At 32.3% G+C, this 23144-nt stretch overlaps 1 long non-coding RNA gene across 1 annotated transcript; it reads left to right on the forward strand.

Moving 5' to 3' along the window:
- The first annotated feature begins 8833 nt into the window (after positions 1 to 8833).
- On the forward strand, positions 8834 to 10665 carry LOC145017667 (uncharacterized). The gene is made up of 4 exons (XR_013666610.1): positions 8834 to 9095; positions 9209 to 9613; positions 9775 to 10084; positions 10250 to 10665. It is a non-coding gene; the product is annotated as an uncharacterized LOC145017667 (long non-coding RNA).
- Positions 10666 to 23144: the final 12479 nt, after the last annotated feature.

Raw genomic sequence — 23144 nt, forward strand, 5'->3', positions numbered from 1 at the left:
CACACACGCACACACACATACAAATTCAATTAGAACAAAAATAATAATGTCCGATTTTGAAAAAAAAATTGGAGTATCATGTCATCGAAACTAAACAAAATTAGAAAAAATGACGATTAATTTGGAAAGAAAAAATTTATTGCAAAATTTGAAAAAAAAAATGAAAACTTAATTGAAACAATAATTGAAAATTTAGTGTTTTTTGTGTAATTTTTTTTTTGACACGTCAACATATCATATCATTATGTCATGTCTTTATGTCTCGTCATTAGACAACAAAGTTAAACGGTTAAGTTTTTATAAATTGTAAAAAATTAGAAAACACAGTATCCAATTTGAAAAAGAAAATATACCGTCAAAATCAAACATTCGATGAACAACTTTTTTAAGAATTTACCGTAAATCTTAATATAACTCATTATAATTTATAAAGGTTCTGTATAGTTAATTTATTACATTTTAAACAATGTTTGTTTTATTTTTCAAATATGAAATCATTACTACGTTTTTATCATTAAAAATAAAAAGTGATTGATGGAAGATAACAGAAGTTAAGATGAGGTTGCCCACTTATTATTAGTTATGATATCCTACTAAGCCCACAAGCAATTGCATAAAAACCATACCACATGATTTCCTAATCTTACTAAACCGGCAAGCACAAAAAAAGTTGTCACAGTTTTCATCCTATTCTTTATGTTTGAACTATTCGTTATCTTTATCTGTTTCACTTAATATTTAATATTTAATATTTAATATTTAATAGACTTAGAATTGTATTTATTTTATTTGAATCTGCTGGAGTAGCACCACATGCTACTCGGCATGTCTTGATGTGGCTCGGTGTTCATCTCCCCATCAGCTTAGTAGCCGAGTTCGGGATCCAGTTTAGTAGAATTTGTCGTTTCTCTCTTCTCTTCATTATTTCATATTTATTACTTTTTTTTTACCGCTTTCTAATCACAAAATTCAAAATTTTACCAACTTATTTCTAAATAAATACCAACAACTCAAACAAATTCATACCATTCTATAAGCCTTCAACACTCATCTTAGCTCCTTCAATTCTATATTTGCAAATGTATTCTTCAAACTCCTAATCCGATTCCACTAACATAGGGAAATCCTCTTGTAACTTGGAACCCGATATAAGAGGCGGCTTTGACCCGTGTATGTGTTGATGTATTGTACGATCCTTTAGTGGGCAACGATGAGACAGCTTTTCGGAAGAAAGTTACCACATGTTTCCTTAACGAAATGCATTAAGACGAGCACCGAAAGAAAGATCATATCTATACTAAATAAAGGAATACCAACAAAGTCGCACAGTGTAATGCTTCGTTCAATAACTTGAAACACAATTGACAAGGTGATGAAAATGATGGTGAAAAATTTTCAAACGTTTTAAACCAAACTCTTTAAATTTTCTGAAAAAAAACACTTCTAATATTTAGAGTTTCAAAATGTTGTCAAAGAGTCCAAACAATAGCGTACAATTAATTAATAATCTTTATTTTTATTATTATCTTTCTTAGTTTTAACTTAATGTTCAAAATAATATAGATAATAAATTATTTGTTTAAATTAGGTCACTATAACATAATGAACTTAGGTGTTTTGTTCGATTTGATCAATTATGTTTTTTTTTTCTACAGAATAGGACATTTAATTTTTTTTGTACATATCAATTAAATCATTATCATTAGTTTTTAATCATTCATATGTTAACCCGTTACTCTAAATTACATGAATGACCCCTATGATCAGTGGTGAACCCAAGATCAAAGTAAATAAGTATCCGACAAAAACATCGCATAATACACAATACGAAAAAAAAAAATCCGAAAAAATTACACTACTGAAACTTTTTTGATGGGTATCCAGAGCTACCCGGGATATATACTACATCCGCCAATGCCTATGACATAAATTTCTTTGATAGTTGGTCCCTTACCAGCTATGTTTTAAATTACACGACTAAAAATGCTACATTTTTGAAACTCTGGGACCAAAGTGACAAAAAAACAACATAAATTTGTTCTTCTTTTCTAGAACCAGTCACAAAAAGAGTAAAGTGTTGTTGCATTGTCAATGATTTTTCTTTATCCTAACCCACCAATCGGTCACAAATCGAGACACATGCACGAAGAAGACTCCATCTCTGGCATTTTCTCCTTAGTTTTTGGCTATTCACTAAAACCAAATAGATCGATTTCACCAACAAAATTTGTCGGTGACGTTAACCCCCAACTTTCTCCATCTTCGGTGGCCATGTGACCACAGAAAACAACAATCTGACAACCGACCCATCGACTATCTATCAAACAACAAGAGTTTTCACTAAGAAATCATGGTATGAACTCGAAGCAAATGAAATCAACCCTTTCATAATGGTACACCTTCACTTTTCCCAATTTTCTACTAATGGATTCGAATTTTCAAATTCGAAACTCGACGTTTTTGTCTTCAGGTTTTCTCTGTTTTATGGTTTTAGCATTGGAAACACGACTGCGGTTAGAGAATTTATATTCCCGATTGCATCTAATCATAAGTTCACAATCGAGTTTAAACCTTCCAGTGGCTCACCTTCTATGTTTGTAAACGGCATTGAAGCTTTCACGACACCATCAAATCTATTCCGGTCCTCCTCCACTTTTCCACGTATTTCACCTGCCAAAAGAATTAGTGATCTAGAGAAGTTAGCATTAGATTATGCTTTCAACCTAATCCATAGAGTTAACATTGGAGGACAAACAATCTAACATAGATTGTGACACATTAAGAAGAACCTGGACACCTAATGATCCCTTCATCTTCAACAATGGACCAACGAGAAACATCACTTTTGATGGTCGGATTAATTATGTCGACAACGGAGAAATCTCATTTGATGCTCCTCATGATGTTTACAAAACAACCAAACAATTAAATAACAATTTGGTAAACATTATAAGCACAACCCTCATAAATTCCAACGGCATTATAATAAGCACATTTACACTTTGGTTCCCAAAGTTTCAAAAATATGACAATTTTGGTAGTCTAATTTAAACATGGTGAGGGACAAACTATGAAATAAATTTAAATCATAGGGGTCATTCATGTAATTTGGATAACTAGTTAACGGATGAATGGTTAAAAACTAACGATAATGGTAACCACTTGGGTTGTGGTGACTTGGTAAGGCATGTGGAAGATATGGTGGATAACCTATTGACACATGTTCAGATCCTGACACCACTCAACCCTTGTGGCCATAGAGGTTCGCCTGCAGTGACTCCAGGGCATGAAACAAAGCTTTATGTTTGCAACGGGGGATTAGTTGGTGCGCGAAAGCTGGCCCAGAAACCCTCGTTAGGGAAGTTCCCTTTCCAAAAAAAACTAACGATAATGGTTTGATTAACATGTACAGTAAAAATTAAATGACCTATTGGACTAAAAAAACATAATTGATCAAATCGAACAAAACACATAAGCTCATTGTGTTAAAGTGACATTTTCCCTCTGAATTAATATAAAAAAATAAAAAACCTGCCTACACAACTTATTTCCATTAAGAATGTGGGGAATGGTCACGTTTAATACACCGAAAAAGTGTTGTCACCTTTAAACCACATTAGCTTCACCATCAACCCACTAGACATTGAAAATGGTTACCACTAACAATATTCATTTATTTATTTTTTTTAATTTTTTGTAACATTATAACAAATAAAAAACATAATTTATAACATAAATATATATTTTTTATTTTTTTATTTTTGTAACATTATATTAAATAAAAAACATAATTTATAACATAAATAAATTTTTTGAAAACACAAAAAAAATAAAACCATAGAAATTTAAAACCTAAATTACTAAAATAAACATAAAACATAACATATAAAACATTACACTACTTAATTAAAAAAACATAAAAAACCATAGAGAAATACTACTCGTCGTCGTCACCGTCCTCATCCGCTTCGTCGTCACCGTCCTCATCCTTTTCGTTTTCATCGTTAATCCCCCTTGGAATTGTCTTTCTCATATGTGCTCGGTCAAACCGTGACGTAGATTGTGATGTGTTTCACGGTTTTGTTTTTCCAAAACCCTAGAGAAGTATGTCGGACTGCCAACTTGTATTTCTGTAGGTAGATTTAATATATCATTCCCGGTATATGAACAAATAACCATGCACTCTTCTTCTATTATCATGTTATGTAAAATAACACAAGCAGTCAATATTGCCATTAGCTTTTCCCTATCTCATGTTCGTGTCAGATGTTTGATTATGTGTCATTTTTGTTTTAGGACTCCAAACGCTCGTTCCATATCCTTCCGTGCAGATTCCTGTCCTAACTTACATAATTTTCGTTTTTCATCGGCTGGAAATGAATATGACTTGACAATTGTAGCATACTTTGGATATATCCCATCACCTAGGTAATTCCCATACTTATATTCATTTACATTCACAACGAATGACATGTCTAGTGCTTTACCATGCAAAATATTGTTAAATAACGGAGACACTTGAAGCACATTCAGGTCATTGTTGGACCCTGCTATACCAAAGAATGCATGCCAAAACCATAGGTCATGTGAAACAACCGCCTCTAATAGAACAGTTGGGACCCCATGATCACCTCGTGTGAATTGACCACACTACTCATTGGGACCATTTACACACTCCCAATGTGTACAATAAATACTACCAAGCATCCCTAAAAAACCATGTTTAGCTTGATGAACGGCATATAACTGTTCGACATCACTTTTAGTCGGATGTCGCAAGTATATGTCATGGTAAAGCTCTATAACACTCACAGAAAAGATGTGTACATTCTCGACCCGTACTCTCAAACATTTTCAAATACTCATCTGATGCGTCTACGGTTGTTCCATATCCCAAGTGTCTAAAAGCGGTCGTACATTTTTGTATTGTAGTAAACCACGTTTACCTTTAGCATCCCATCATAATTGGAGAAACTCATAATTACATTCCAAAACTCTAGTTATACGTAAGAATGAATTTCTACTAATACGGAAACGTTCTTCAAATTTCGATAGATTATATAAACTATTAGGGGCAAAATAATCACATACCAAAAGTTCATTTGCCGCCTCTCGATCCCGGTTGATCCATTTTCTATGCTTCTTCTCACTGTATGAATTTTCACATCTCTCACGAACCATGTCTTGTGCCACAAACAATAGTGTGTGCAATACCAACTTGTCATCAGAATCGTCATCCACTTTTTTGTTGAATGTGTGTGTTTGGTTTGAAAGAGTTTGTGTGTTTTGTTTTGAAAAATATGTATAAAATCATTCCTAATAAATGAAAATAATTTTGCCACATGTCAATCTCTCATTAGCTTGGACACATGTCGTTTTATGGTATTTTTGATTAAATATTTTTTCTATTTGCCATTTTTTTTTTATCTTTTCTTAATTAACACATCATATTTACACCTCAATTAATAATTACTTTAATTAAAAATAACCAATAAATTACAATATTGATACTCATATAATATTTAATATGTTTCCTTTTAAATATAAATTTTAAATTTTAAATTTTAAGTCTAAAATTTTAAATTTAAATAAAATTTTGTTTACACTTTTATATTTAACTTTTGTTTACACTTTTATATTTAACTTTTGTTTTACAAACCAGTATAACATACGGATCTCACACCTAGTTGATGTATATATAGAAAAAGTAAATTAAAAATAAAAAACATAATTTTTTTTCATTAAATGCTTTCAACGGTCGAAAATTGACCAACCAATCAACTTCTTCATCTTTTTCCATCCTTGTCCACAACCAACCCACCAAAGATGGGAGCGGTGTTCACGCGTGGAGAGACCCTCCATGTAAGCAGTTCACGCGTGGAGACCTGTCCATTCCGAATAACCTAAATGACAAAAAATCAAAAAGGTATGACAAATGTAATGTGACACTGACTTGACAATAATAACACAAAAAAACAAAAAGCTTAAATCCGAATCATGCATATCTTGTTATCAAAATATCAAACGAAACGAATGATTTGTATTGTTTTACAATTCTGAAGACCACTAAGAAATAACAAAGAACCTACGGTGGTTGCCATTTTAAAAGCCCTTCCAAATTAAACGCATATTTAGATTGCCTCGAGGATATGCTTGTTACGAAAGATAAATCGAACTTGAATCTATTTAAATGGAAAAATAATTCAAAGATTATTTTTGATGAAGAAGTTGAGACAGCATTTACATTTTTTAAAAGACGAAATGGAATTAAATCCTTTTCTCGTCTTGTTTCATCATCGTGAAAAAAGTATATAAATCGACCAAATTCAGACAATACAATGTCTTTGTGTTTTGTCATGTAACATTAAGCGTAAATGCAACTTTTTTGAAAGTTTTTTTTTCTTTATTTTTAACTCAAATAACTCGATTAGAATTTGGACGTGAATCTTTTTATTTGTATTTTTCCATTATTTAGTATTTAGTGGGTGTTTGTTTTCCAATTGAATGAATCTAGACTCTTATTCGATCAGAAACATAAGGATTAGATGGGCCCATTTTTAGGGCTTGTGGAGTATAAGATACTAAAAAATACTAATAAGAAAAAAAAGTACATAAATGGTCATTGCATTTTATAAGACATCACATTTTTTAGTCTATAACTATTCTTCTTGATAGAAACGGACCTTGCTTTCAACTAATTGCGTAGTTGGCCCCAAACCATATAAAATTATTGTTATACCCTTTCTAATATCTTTTATTATAAGACCCTTCACCATCTGATTTTAAAGTAGTATTTAAAAGCATGTTTTAAATCTTTAAAACCAATAGTTCAGAGTTTCATAAAGTTTTGTGGAAAATAATTGGTCTCAAACTAATTCAAGTTAATAGTTTAAAAAGCCGGAGATATTATTAGGTATCATAACAATGGTTAACAATGGTTACGCAAGCGATGTCGCGTTGGATGCATCGAGTTTTATATTCATGTGAGGTGTGAGGTTGGGAGTTCGATTCCCTTAAACTATCTTTTGTGATGCTACATGAGGGGAATTTTTCCTTAAAAATCTCTACGGGAGCTGAGTTTGCCATGTAAAGGAGCTTGATCCCGGAATGCTCGTTAAAATATTACGAGTAGGCTTCCACTTAATTCGTTTGTCGTTTCCAAAAAATAACAATGATTAAGTTCCCTACATCACGGAGCGTTCTAAATGTCCAACACATCTAGTTTCTCAATACTTTAACCGGAGCACACATCAAAATAAGTCATTCAATCGATTTTCATTGTAAGTTATCTGATTTCGATTCATTTATAATAGAGAATGGAGATATGTCATTCTCGAATAATATATGTTATTCACATATAAACCTATATTCACATATGAATACATTATGTAAGTTTCACATGTTAATATATTATATAACATATGAAAATTATATTTAAATGTAAACATATAAACAAAATATATTATTTAACATCCACATATGAATAAACCTTGACTTGTGAATATACCAAATAAACAAAATATATAATGTACTATTCAAATGAAAATATATATTTACACAATATATGTTAATAAATGTACAAATAAAAGATGTAAGGTTATATGTTATTCACATGTGAATAAATTATAAATATACAACAACATTAGATGAAATATTTCATATAATGGTTGGAGTCCATATGAGTTGACTTAAATAAACATGGTTAAATATTCCCCATAAATACAAAATAAAAGTCAAATCATCGTCATCTTGCAACTTCTAATCCTATGTGAATAACATATAACGATGCAAGGTTACATGTTATTCATATGTGAATAACATGCAAAAAATACAAACAGATATCCATGGAGCATTTAATCAAAAATTTGGTGTGCACACAAGTTAACATCTATAACTATGATAAAATCTCCACTCAAAATACAAACAATTAACCTATAACTAGAGGAAAAATAATTGAAAATATCAAATATTATGAAAAACTAGATTTTGCACAATTGATTTAAATGAAGACTAAGGTTGTGAACAATCTAATGATTGTATGGTTCTGTTGACGTATTTCTATCATTGATGTTGTGTGATGTTGACTAAGGTTTGATTGATGAAATTTGATAAATAAAGAAAGTTAGAAGATGTTAAGATTGATAAATTTGGGTAATTTGTAACCACTTTTTTAGATATTTGAATATGGACTTTTTGATGGTTCTAGGTTTTAGGAATCGATGGTTTTTTATTATGAATAAATGGTTCAGATAAAAAATCATTTTTTTAATAATAAATCGGTTATTTTAGATGAATAATTGAAGACTTTCGATGAAAAATCAATGATGTGGATGAATCTAAAAACTTTAATTAGATTAGCTGTCAACGAAAACATAAAAAAAAATGATTATGAAAATATCTTTATCTAATTTAAAAATGAGGCTTTTTTAAATTAATGGTTCAATTTTAATTTTAATTTTTTTTTTGCGTTCTGAATTATATATTTGTTCTCATTTGAATATATATATATATATATATATATATATATATATATATATATATATATATATATATATATAGAGAGAGAGAGAGAGAGAGAGAGAGAGAGAGAGAAAGAGAGAGAGAGAGAGAGATAAGTTCAGGTGTTTAAACTAATTATTGTGTTATTGTATGCATAAATGTGGACCAATCAAAATTAAATAAAAATTTAAATAATTAAATAAATAAACAAGGATATTTTAGTAATTTGATAAATAGCTTCCACAAATAGTCCCTATAATTTTGGTCAACACCACCAGATTTATAAGGATTGATGTTGTGATTCGAGCAATCGTGTTTCACTTCTCCACCGGTAAAATTGAAGAACGAAATCAATTCATCTCGCCACTCAGAATTCTTTCTCCTTTCTCTAAATTCTCTTCCATAACCAACCATTCCACCATCCCTTTTTCCTCGTTAACTTCAATCCCACCAACGCAGAGGTGCGGGATGGCCATAGGATTTCCTGCACACCGGTGGAAGCGATGGTGGTGGAAAGATATGTGGAGGCGGTGGCTGTAATGGTAATTTACCTGAGGTAATTCATTGATTCTCAGCAATTATGCGAAATACCTGAGGTAATTTACAATATTCATCATTCACGGATTTCAATTTCTTCTTTTACTGGATCAAGTTTCATTTGGCTTCCGATCTATTGGCCAATTTTGATCTGATTGATTCATTCAAACAGGTGCGAGGTGATTTCTCGAGGGCTGAGGAGTATTACAGCTGAGCAATCCTGGCAAACCCTAGAGATGGAAATGCTTTATCTTTAAAACGCCATCGTTTTCATGTGTATAAAAGACGACATGGAGAAATTTGGGATTCATCTATTGATGCTTTTTCATGTCTATCTGGTCCCACAATTCAAATCGCGTTGTAGCAAAGCCTTGATCGAACGGTTAACAATTGAGAACGTAGTTGATGTTCTTCAACTTGCGAGACTATCTAACGAACCTGATCTTCACCTCAAATGTGTAAAACTTGTGTCTAACATCTTCAAATCTGTTGAGAAAACTGAACGCTGGAAGTTTCTTCAACCAATGATCCTTTCCTCTAGCTCGAAATCCTCCAGGTCATCGATGAATCTGAATTGGTGAGTATTCTGTTAAAACTAATTTCTTCTTTAAGTGGTCTTAATAACAAATAAAAAAAAGTTTATATGTCTATGTTCAACAAATCAAACATTAATCAGTTTAATAAATTGCTTTCTATCTGATTATTGATTCCGATTAAATTAATGTGCAACTGAGGAAGAAAAGAAGAAGCGTAGGAAAGAACAAAACTTGTATCTTCAGTTGAGTGAAGCCATGTATTGTTCAGAATATATTTGCACATAAGGTTGCATAAGTGTAGGACCATGCAACGAAGAACCCACCAAGAACATGTATCCATGTAGCAAATTCTCAACATGTCAAGGCCTGTAACTCTCGATTCAACACGTGGCACATTGTAAGAAAAGAATGAATGTAGGGTGTGTTAGGTGTAAAAGGCTGTGGCAACTCTTCAAACTCCATTCTTCCATCTGCAAACTACCTGCTTCAACCCGTAAAGTTCCACTTTGCAGGTAACACTATAAATGCATTTTACTTCTTGGCATCATTTTATATCTTTAAAAGACTTTATAAATCTGACCACTATTTTGACTATTTTGAAAGTGAAGGTAGTTTGTCACTATTTCGATATCAAATTTTCTTCTTCTTATATGATAAAAATTAATTTGTTTATGTAGATGATTCAATGGATGATATTGGTGAGATTCCAATTCTATTGGAATTGAATAACGAATTCCAATTCTGTTGGAATGGAATCATGAATTCTAATTCTGTTGGAAGGAAGTGTGGATATTTTCTTACTGATTTATGCATGTTCTACAATTCTTGGTTATTGGTTTTGGTGCAATTCACAAGTCCACATATTATTATTACATGCTTTTGATTCATGGCAGTTAATTTTGTAAAATGTCTAATTTCATTGATGATAAAGGGCTTGAAGATTTTATGATGGCTGAACAATTGTCACTAGTCTTCACAAAGGAAATAGTTATTCTTCTGATAGAATAATCTACAATAGAATAATAAGAGTATATGTAATAATATATTCTCCTAGAATATTCAGGTTGAATAATATACATGGTTTTGTTTGTTATTAGTGAGTATTTCATTGTCATAGACTATTATATCAAGTTTTTACATTTTTAAGAATGTAATGAAAAATTTGAAGTTGTATACAAATATTTGTTATTAGTCGGTGTTGACATTCTAATAGAATATCATTCTAATATATATATATATATATATATATATATATATATATATATATATATATATATATATCCTGAAATTTCTAAAGAATATGATTTTAATAGAATGACATTCTAACTGAATAAACTCGGGTTTAATTATAAAAATTACGTTATAATTAAAATTAAAGTAATTAAAAAATTAGAATTTTAATATCAAGAGAGTTCATTATCCCAAAAAATATGGAAGTTTCCTTTTTTTTTTTTAAATTTATCTCAATTGTCTAAAATACCCTTAGAATGAAATTAGATGGTATTTTTTAATTATCTTTAATTCAATAATATGTATTAATCACTTTCTTAAAATAAGTAAAATGATTGGCCCATATTTATGCATATAATAACACAATAATTAGTTTAAATAGAATAACCTAAGCATACACACATACACACATACATACATACATACATACATACATACATATATATATATATATATATATATATATATATATATATATATATATATATAGTTGGGTTCTGATGATGACTCTTTTTTCGGCGAGTACTCGTAAGGACACTATAAAAAAATTGAAAAAAAAATCTAAAAAAATACAAAATCATAAAATCGAGCATAGTACTATATTTGGGAGAAAAAAATTAGATTTTTTTTTTGCATTATTAAAATTGAATCACGAATCATAAAAATTGAATCATTGATCTAAAAATGATCTATGCTTTAATTTTAATAATCCAATTTTTTTTTTTCAAAATTTATTCTCTCCGATGTAGTATTATGCTCGATTTTATGATTTTTATATTTTTTTTCAATGTTTTAAGATGTCCTTACAAATCCTCATTTTAGAAAAAGTTCTCACCCGATCTTTTATATATATATATATATATATATATATATATATATATATATATATATATATATATATATATATATATATATATATATATATATATATATATAAAATATGGGTTCCTCCGGGTTAATTTGATTTAAAATCTAAGAGCAAATTAAAACTGAGAACGAAACAAACTTTATTCATATTATTTGAATAAAATGTTTTATAAAGTTTGAAATCATGTATTAATAACTTTATTGCTTTGTTGAAGATATTAGTAAATTAAGCACCTTGGGAAAGAAAAAGAAAGAACACAAAGCAACAATATGTCCCTATCCCTTTTTTTGGATCTTAGTCGTATTGAGCCATTGGATCTCATTTGGTTTGGTTGTTATCTTGATTTTTATTGATGTATAGTATATCACACATATTCGTATGAAGTTTTGGTGAATTAGTTAAACGAACCTTAACTTTATGAGTTACCAATTTTGGCACATGTGAATCTTTCTTAAAATGGAACAATGAAACATTAATTTGGTAAAATGGCAACAATATACCCTGTAGTTGGATGTGGTTGTATGTAGACGTGTTTGAAAAGAATCTTTAAATTTATATCCTCATTATTTGACTCACCTAAAATATAATAGACAGTGTATTTAATCATGTAGTAGTGAACTAAAATAAGTAAGGAATCGATCATATTGAAACGATATTCTAATTAAAATAATGCTAAAAATTAAACTAAAGAATGAAACTTTAAATAAGGGTTTTTATCTGATTTTTCAAGTTCAGAGAAACTTAATTAAAACAATCACTAAAAACACTTCAAACTAAAGAAAACAATTAGAAAACGAGATTTAATCAAGATTTAAAAGATACTTCCGTTTAGCTTCGAGTCCCTTTTTTTCCTATGTTTAACTTCAAGACGATGGATTAATTATGTTGGTTACCAAATTAAAGATTACTAGTTATCTTTGTCTGATTAGCTAGCATATATCAATTTATGAACTTTAACTACAATGATCATGCAAATTAAGAACATCAAACTGATTTAAAGATATATTTGGACTATGAATGAATAGATCTAAGAATTATATATCTATGATCAAGACAAATAATCAAGCACATCTTATGATGTAATAATGTTCTCTAGCATAGTTTAAGCAACTAACTTTACCACCTATACTATGATTTGTTCAATCACTAGCTCTAGAAATTGAATGATCACAAAAAACTAGGAAACAAGTTCATGTAATTAAATTGATGTTCTAACTACACATAACTCAAAGGCGAAGCAACAAAGATTGAAACTTTATCAGGCTAGGATAATGATCTATCAAACACAAGCTAAAACCAACATCATTAATCTATCAAAGTAGAAACTAACACATAATATTAGGGTTCATGTCATCTAAACGTGAGTAAAGGCTTATTAGCCCATGATTAAAGCAGAAATACACATAATCAAAAAGTAATCTAGATTAAAAATTATAAATCTAGGCAAATCGAATGATTAATGATGAACTAGTGTAGATCCCATGCTCCACATGGGTTAGAATGACTTTTGTTTTCTAATTAACTGTGTTTGGATTAGTCATGGTTAACATTGGAATATTGTCCAAGAAGTGATCGTTCATATTAAGAAAGTTGATAGATGGTGAAAAGTACGTTACATGACAAAAGCATAGAAATGATATTTGAAAGAGAACAATTAAGATAGAACACTCCAACCGTTGTTTTAGTGCTTTATTTTCTATGCCAAGAATAAGACTTTTCTTATTTAGAAATTCCACCTCAGTAGACACCTCAAAACCTTTTGTCTGTCATAAACCAGCGCCTCTATAGTAAGACCTTGTTATAGATCTGAATGATTCTTGACCAGCCTGATTAAGTACAAAATAGAAATAGAAATAAGAAAATGAGTGAATTCATTGACTGTATGAGGGTATAAAAAGAAAGATACATTTACAAACTGTGTCCCATATTTGAAGTTTTACTGGTTTCTTGTCAATTGTGATCATTCTGGCTCCAAATTCATCATGTTGGGATGAAAAACGAGATGATGAGTGTGGAATCTAAAGAACAATCATGAATCAATTACCATAAAGTTGCAAGTAATCTGTTAAAGTTTTTGTATATCATTGATTTGGAAATAGGACGTACAAAGAACTTTTTGAGGAAAAGCTTACCTATCAATCTAAGCTAATGATTATATATATGGAAAATAAAACATTTACCAAAAATACAAAACCTGAAAAAGTCTTCAATAGTTAACAAAAATGCCAAATCAGTTTCAATATCTCAAATACTCAACAATCTCCCCTAGATGTTGAAACCGATGAAGATCACGATTTGAATCTTCTTGGCATTACTCCCCCTAAATTGTGAGACTCATCAAAACAAGGGGTCTTCAAAGAGAGAGAATCAAATATCATATTCCAAATGTGAACTCCCCTTTGAATAATCAACATTCCCCCTTGAATCTTCAACAAATACCATGGAGAGAATCCGAAAAGTTAAGAAGAATCACCAACAATCTACTATATCACAAAGAGTAAGTTTGCAATTATTGATCTCTAGCAACCTACTCTATCACAAAGAGCAAGATTGCTAATATGGATCTCTAGAAACCTACTCTATCTCAAAGAGTAAGTTAGCTAATATGGATCTTCGAAACCCATCAGATTTGAACAAATGATGAAATAAATTCTTTATAAATTTTCGAGATTTTGAGGTTTAGAAAAAATTAAAAGAATAAGAAAAAAATATTAGAAGGATTTGGAAAGAATTAGACCAAGAAAAAGATAAGAAATAAAAATATTTCAGGTAGAAAGGGTAAAAGTGGTAAAACCCAAGAAGTTGAAAGAAATTAGGATCTGGGGTTAAATTTGCCAAAATGTATAAACTCTGGGGACTGAACTTGAAATTTAACCACCTTCTTTATTTGATCGGAACAACGACGCTACGTTGACCATGAAAAGTCAAAATCAGTTGATTCCAAAAATTACGTTCGTAAACAAAATTAATCCCCGAAGCCTGTGAAATTCCGATCACCCCTGCAAGTTCCGATTTCAGATGATGTTCCAATGGCGAAGACTAAGACCAAAATGGTGTTCTGATTTCAGATTCCAATTTCTATTACCAATTCCGATTTCGGTTTTTAAAATTTCTAATAACACTTCCGATTGCAGACTTCAATTATGAAATTAAATCAGTGAGTTTACTTGTTCCGGTCATCTTCTGATCAAGACCCATATTGCAACATTTTCCGATTGCACATGTCTGATTTGTCAATTCCGATTACTGATTTTGCTTCATTCTTGATTTCCGAATAAGTGTTCCCATTCAAGCACACAACTCCTATTCATAAATGTAATGTCCAGATTCATGCTAGTCAATTTAAAGACAATAAACGTCAAAAACTACTTTTTATAGAAGATTATCTAGATAAAATAATCTTAACCAAGTTATAGTATATGTCACAAGGGTTCCATACATATAAAGAACTCTAAAATCCGACTTATAACAAAGAAGTTATGACCCTTTGAAGTTTTACGGTTAAACCCGCACGACACCGCATAACGTAAAAAGTAAATTTTTGTGAAACAAATTTTTAGCCTTAGCGACCTAAACGAAAGTCGTAGTAAAAGTTACACCGAAATCGTGCATATAGAGAACATCCAAATCTGACTTCGTATGAGGAGGTTATGATTTTTCTAAGATTTAGCACAGCAGTGCACAGTCCGGAAATCGAATTATAGATCGATCGATTTTTAGCCGACAAAAACTAAATGAGAATTGAAGATGTCATTAAATTTGAGCTTAATGATATAAAGACAGACGAAAACGGATATCGGATGACAAAGTTATGAGTTTTTAACAGACATTACTTGTTTAAGCCTGTTAAAATATAACTTAAAAAAAAAGTCAAAACTGGCAGACGAAGTCTAAACGAAATTTGTAGATCCTGTCGATACATACGCGTGGATATAAAGAACGTCAAAAATGGAGTACGTATGCGAAAGTTATAGATTTTATAATATAATTAGTTTTTGGAGTAATCTGAGAGTGACACGTGGCACAATCCTGATTGTTGCTTCTTCCCCACGCATTGCCACCAGATGTTGACACTTGGCACCTCAACATGACGTGTTGAGCCATTTCCATCCTATATATAGAGGCACAAATCATCCCATTTCTTCACACCTTTCCAATTCTCTTCTACCATACACTCCCAAAGCCTCAAGGCTTTTCTCATGACCTTTTTAGGAGTTAGTAGCGAGTCCCTGATCACCAGAAGGCTCCGATAAGAAGAGCTTTCAGATTAGAAGTTCCGCCCGTACTGAGCCGGGTTCTTCGCTAAACCCCATTGTAAGTGAGTTATGCTTACCCTACTTTAAGTAAAACTTATATTTAAGTTCATTATCGTTATTATGAACCTATAAACAATATATGTAAGTATTATAAAATATACAAAGTGTTATTATAATACATTTTAACTTCTCGCGGTATGGAAAATCTGGTTTGAAGGGCCGCCTAGGGTTGTTGGATTTCAGAACAGCTTAAAGGCCAAAATGGTCCTGCCCTCCGGTGTTTCATATCTGGCACATGTCTATACATGGTGGTTGAAAAGTATTGTTTAACATTTATATAATACAAGAAAAACAATATTACTTATACTAATAATTAGTTGCAATGGATATTAGACTAAGATCTAGTGATAATGACACTAGGTTTCGTCGAAGGAAAATAAGATTGTTAGAAGCAAAGCGCTGCTCGAGTTTGGAGTCATCACTTTAAGAAGTGAGTGCATAGTTACTTTCATCTTACACATAGATATGAAGTATCTAATATAAATACATGATATACATGCTTATTATCTGTGTTCCTGATATCTATGATAGATGAACGATTTAGACATGTTTTCGTGATTTAAATTGTATATGTATTTTTATACTTATAAATATGTATTGAGTAGTGACGGGTGATGAGAGATAGGTGATGATAGAAAGGTGATGATAACTATATCATGACAGATATGTGACGATAACTAGGTGATGTGAGATGAGAGGTGTAACAACCCATATTTCCAATAAAAATTTTCATTTTTAATTAACAAATCGTTTCCAATAAACATAAAATGTCAATCACAATTGTTTTCAAAATCCACAGTATCAAACATTTTATTCATAATATCAGAGTGTCCCCAATAAAATCGTCGGAGAGTGCATGTCACGCCATCAAGCCGGGCCCTTGCCCTTAGGCTCTGAAGTACCTGAAACAACCAACAAACTGTAAGCTAATGCTTAGTGAGCTCCACAGAGCATACCCTACACAATCCACATAATCACATAATCGATATTAGCTCTATAAGTTACACATACCACATAAGCCATGCATACAAACATATAAGGATGCCATGGAAACCTTCCAAGGTCTTATACCGAGTGCCACTGGAACCCCCACATGGTCTTAACTACATGCCATGGGAACCCCCACATGGTCTTCACTAACTGCCATGGGAACCCCCACATGGTCTTTACTAACTGCCACTGGAACCCCCACGTGGTCTTGACTACCTGCCATGGGAACCCCCACATGGTCTTCACTAACCGAATCAATATCATATGAGATAAACATGTAAACATACTAGGATGCCTTGGAAACCCTCCAAGAACTTATACCAAATGCCATGGGAACCCCCACATGGTCTTAATCTACTTCCATGGGAACCCCCCGGGGTCTTCCATACAATTGTCATACCGACATATCACATAATCAACTAACAATTTACATATTACATAATGGGACGGCCTTGGTGCCTTTGACCAGTTGGTATGGTGAGGAGACTCACCACTTAAGAAATGCTGAACCAATAAGATCAATCTCAATCCACAAATCCAACTCAACAGCCTAAAATCGCCAAGTGACTTATTTGTCAAAATACCAAAATACCCTTAAAGTCAAACTTGATCAACCATGGTCAAAGTCAAGGTTAACATTCCCTGTTGACCCCAACTCGTCGAGTGCATCTAGCAACTCATCGAGTTCCATCAGTGTTCAGAAAACTAGGATAAGCCCTAGCTAACTCGCCGAGTTGTCTTATCAACTCGTCGAGTTCACTCAATATCCAGAAGGTGGGGAAACCCGATCCAACTCGTCGAGTTACCAGGGCAACTCATCGACTTTTCCCAGTCTTAGCATATTTATCCCTTTTCAGTCGAATCTAAAGCCCCAAACTACAAATCCAGTCCCCTAAGGTTGAGATGCCACGTGAAGTTGCTAACTTTACATCCATGTAAGGCATGAAAGTGCTAAAAACACTTAAACAAGCTTATCAAGGGTATTAGAGCATGATGAAGGGCCAAGAATTGATAAAGTTGTCAGCTTTAAGTCCACAAAGGCCCTGAGATATCCAGATCTGAAGCCAAATCTTCATATCATGCTCAAATCCAATAATAGTCCTAAACTAGGCTAATAATGACCATAAACTTTCATAGAAGAAGATCTAAGCAATAAAAGGCTAAGGTTTCGATTTTATACCTCAATGTAGTTGCAACACCGGAGGAAATCCCCGATCTACTAGCTTCTACTCAATCTATCTTTTTCAAGCCTCTAGTTCCTTTCCAAAAGAGCTCCAAAAGTCACTCTCTAAGCTTACGCACACAATGAGAGGAAATGGGTGAACTAGGGTTTCTCTGGACGATGGGGGCGATAAGGGGAGCTACTAATGAGGCTTAAGGCCTTTAAATAGGGTACAAGCCCTAAAAATTAGGGTTTTCCTTTTTAGCGTCTACTTGTCGTGTTGGGGCCTTCCAACTCATCGAGTAGACCCTTAATCTCATGTCCAATATGATCCTTACACGAAGAGTTGGAGCTCCCCAACTCGTCGAGTTCCAGTCTAAAACCCTAAAAAATTGAGAAATAAATAATACCTGATACAAGCGTTACAAGAGGAGATGACATAACCTTGACCTGCGATGTTGTGATGTTGTGATGTATTCATATACCAGAGTATAGATGGCAACCATTGAATAATCCAAACAAGTCATGTGGAAACACCAGCAGGCTCATAACTTGTAGGTGATAAATTACGAGTTCAGGTAATGGTGTCACTACATATTTATGCAATGATGCTCTAACCCTTACGGGACACGTATTGGGGGAGTAATCCCCGAATCAATACTGCCTATGCAATGTAGGCGATGATCCTTAGGGAAAGTCCTTAGGAACAAACATATAAGGAAATGCGATGTAAAGAGATAAGAGGTGAATATGATATAAGAGATGACCCTTAGGATAAATCTTTAGGGAAGATTAATTGAAGAAAATGGGGATGAGTAATTGGGTTAATTGTTTGACATGAAGTATGTGAAGAAACAAATTTACTATATTATTGTGAGTTGAAAACCCTATGTACTCAACAGGTTTCCCAACCCGACCCACTCATAGGTATCGATAAGAAGACACATTACACTGAGAGATTAAAGAAGATGTAAATCATTAGTGTAAATGAATGTAAGGTCTGCTTGTATTGACAATGACATCCCAAAGTTTTAATATAAACAAAATACATTTCTTCAGAAATTCTTTGATAATATATTTATCATGTTTTCTGGGAACAAATTCCACAATATTCTTCTTTAAAATTAATACTCTGATTTTTAATAACCATAAATAAAATTTTTTAAAATGACCGTTAAATTAGGGATGTCACAATAAACTCGTGGTTCAATTTTGAAACTATCAAATACTTCTATCTTCATAAACAAAATTAGTTCCGATTGTAAGGCATCAATTCCGATTCCGATGAATTCCAATGAATTCCGATGATCAGAGTTGTTCGGAATATTAACAATAAATTCCGATTTCTAAATAAATTGCGATATCTAATTTCGATTGTTGAAATACTGTAATTTCCAATTGCATAGCTTCTGATTATAATTTAAAAATTATGACACCGAACAATTTCGATTTCCTTATTCTGAAATCGATTTTGGTTTTTGATTCGTGATGCTTTGCTTTGAATTGACAGAATTTTGTTCCGATTTCAACATTCCGAAACCTTCCGATCAAATTTCAACTTTGACCATAATTCTGAATTTGACCTCTTTAAAGGTCCTTTTGACAGCTTGCATCCCATCTTTTTGTAGAGATTGTAAGATTTTGTCCCCTTTTCACTTTTTGACAGCCTTCACACTTTCCAATCATGACAGAAAATTCACCTTTTTTAAAACTTGTGTTGTCAATTTTAGCCATTAAAAATCAATAAAAATTGGTTTGTTCAACATAAAGAACACCCTTTATTAACTTTTTTTTTTTGAAAACTTTTGTATCTTTTATGAAACTTTTGGAATCCATTTGAGATTCAAAATTGATGAAGACTTCCTGCAAACCTATTTCTTTGAAGAAAAATGCTCATCTTCTGAAAATGATATTTGTTTCTTAGTTGGAAAACAAAAATTACCAAATATCTTATTAAACCAACCGAATACCCTTTTATCTTTTCTCCATCTTCTAACATCTCTATCTGAACACATTATTGAATTAACATGCTTGATTTGTACTTTTTGAACTTGTTCACGAGCATGAGAAACTTGTACTTTTGGCATCCAAACCTTTTCACTTTCCTCTTTCTTTCTTTCTTTCTTTCTTTCTTTTCATATTTTGAGACTTCAAAACTGATTTTCGGATCAGAACATGTTCATCACATTTCATGATATGAACATTTGAAGTCTTTTGAACACAATCATTTGGAGTTTGGTAAATCAGAACATTTTGAATAATAAGATTTTTGTAAGGCATAGTTCCTTCAAAAGAATTACAAGAACATGAAGAATTATCGGTTTGAGTTCCAATAGAACAAGACATCTTCACTTTCACGATTTCTGAATTTTTGCATTGAGATTTATCTTTATAACTACTAGATCCGGAATGTAAAGCTTCTGGAAAAGTTGAAACTATTAACTCCCCCTTAATAAGAACATCTGGAGTCACCTTTTTCTCAGAAAGTTGAAGGACTTCATGAGTGTCGTTATGAACACCAAGAACATCAAGCACATCTTCATTTTTTCATTTCTTTCTTTCTTTAAGTTTCGTTGTTGTAACGCCCGTAGATCCGGGCTATTCAATTTAAAGACGATAAGCATCAAAAATGACTTTTTGATGGAAGATTATTTAATAGGTATAATCTTAACTAATTTATAGTATATGTTACAAGGATTCCGTACATATAAAGAACGCCGAAATCCGAATTATAACGAAGAAGTTATGACCTATCGAAGTTTCGCGATAGAACCGACACGACACAGCGCGACGTAAATAGTGAATTTACATTAGAGCGATATATGGTCTTATCAATCTAAATGAAAGTCGTATAATACATTAAACCGAGAGCGTGCATAAAAAGAACGTCTAAATCTGACTTCGTATGAGGAAGTTATGATTTTTCGAAGTTTCAGCATTAGTAGTATGCAGCCCGAAACTCGAGATTAAGGTTGAGTGATATTTAGGAAAAACTTTCTAAGTGAGAATTGAAGATCTCATCAATAGTAGTCCAACGATAAAAAGACAGACGAAAACGGAGTTCAGATGAAGGAGTTATGAATTTCAAACAGAGTTTTCCTGTCTCGGCCTACTAAAAATAATATATTAATAATATATTAAAATTAAATTCAAAATTAGCCGATGAAGTCTAAATGAAAGTTGTATATCTTGTTTTTACCTACGCGTGGATATAAAGAACGTCGAAAACGGAGTTCGTATGCGAAAGTTATGAATCTCTGAAGTTCGGGGCGCGAAACCCCAAAACTATTAGAACTCACGAGGTGAACATATGTAGTTCACGAGGTGAGCATTATTGACTCACGAGGTGAATAGATGATGGACGTCTTCCAGGGCAAGTGGCCATAACAAATGCAATGACGTATCGAGCTCACGAGGTGAATATTAGAAACTCACGAGGTGAATATTAGAAACTCACGAGGTGAACCTAGAAAATTAACCCTATAAATAGAAATCAAGGGTCAGCCGAGTTTGGTTGCTCATCTCTTACTCTCTCTCTCCTGATACTCTCTCTAAGCCCTATTTTAACCCCCGAAGGCCTGGTATCATTTCCGAGCCCCGAAGCAAGTCCTGAAGCCCGAAGATCCCGAGAAGTGAAATTCTCAAGCTGAAGCTCTGTCTGCGAGAAGCCGGTTTGTGTGAAGATCTTCAAGATCTACCGTAGAATACTACTTTTACAAGCCATAGTGTTGTCCGATCATCTTTTGATCAAGTGAGTGTATAGTCACTTTCATCTTACACATAGATATGAAGTATTTTATAAAATACATGCTATGTGTATATATATATATATATATATATATATATATTGTTGTTGTTTACATGTGAGAGTGTGTATTTACTTTCTTCTACCGCATAGATATGAAGTATTTGCTATGAAAGACGTACTATGTGTTTATACGTTGTTTTTTTTACTTGAGATGGTTGTCGAATGAATGTTTTATACAGATTTTTAAATGATTTAAACTATATATGTATTTTATATCTACAAATATGTTGGGTAGAACATGGGTAGTCGAAATAGTTGGTGTGTGATGAAGCATGAGTTTGAGGATGAGACGAAAGGTGAACCTTGGTAGTTATGGATTTAGTATCGTATAGATGAATGCTGATAGCTATGGATTTAGTACTGTTAGATAGACGATGATAGATATGGACCTAGTACCTACACTGGTAGTTATGAATGAACCCTGATAACTATTGTCTTAGTGCCAAATAAAGAATCCTGGCAGCTATTATCTTAGTGCCAAATAAAGAACCCTGGCAGCTATTGTCTTAGTTCCAAATAAAGAATCCTGGAAGCTAGTGTCTTAGTGCCAAATAAAGAACCCTGGCAACTATTGTCTTAGTGCCAAATAAAGAACCCTAGCAGCTATTGTCTTAGTGCCAAATAAAGAATCCTGGCAGCTATTCTCTTAGTGCCAAATAAAGAATCCTGACAGCTATTGTCCTAGTGTCAAATAAAGAATCCTGGCAGCTATTGTCTTAGTGCCAAATAAAGAATCCTGACAGCTACTGTCTTAGTGCCTAATTAAGAATCCGGGCATCTATTGTCTTAGTGCCTAATACAAAGTGAACGAATAGATGACCCTTAGGGTAGACTCTTAAGAGTAAGGAAGATAATGGGGATGGGTAATTGGGTTGATTGTTTGATGATTAAATATAATAATTATATTATTGTGGGTTGAAAACCCTATATGCTCACTAGGCTCCCAAGCCTGGCCCACTCAATTTTCTTTGCATTACAGGTAATGGCACAAGAGTATAAGTTGGTGGACTTGACAAGAGATTTTAGATTATAGATCAGTAGTTATAAATAACTGTTGTAAGGTCTATTTTATACTATTTATGCTTTTGGTCTGTATCAGAACATGACATCCCGAGATTTTGTTATTTAATGAAAATACATTTCTTTAAAGAAATGCTTTTGATAAATTCTTATCATATTTTGTTTTGGGAACGAATTC

Source organism: Lactuca saligna, chromosome 9, assembly GCF_052625555.1.
Source record: "Lactuca saligna cultivar CGN05327 chromosome 9, ASM5262555v1, whole genome shotgun sequence".
Taxonomy (NCBI): domain Eukaryota; kingdom Viridiplantae; phylum Streptophyta; class Magnoliopsida; order Asterales; family Asteraceae; genus Lactuca; species Lactuca saligna.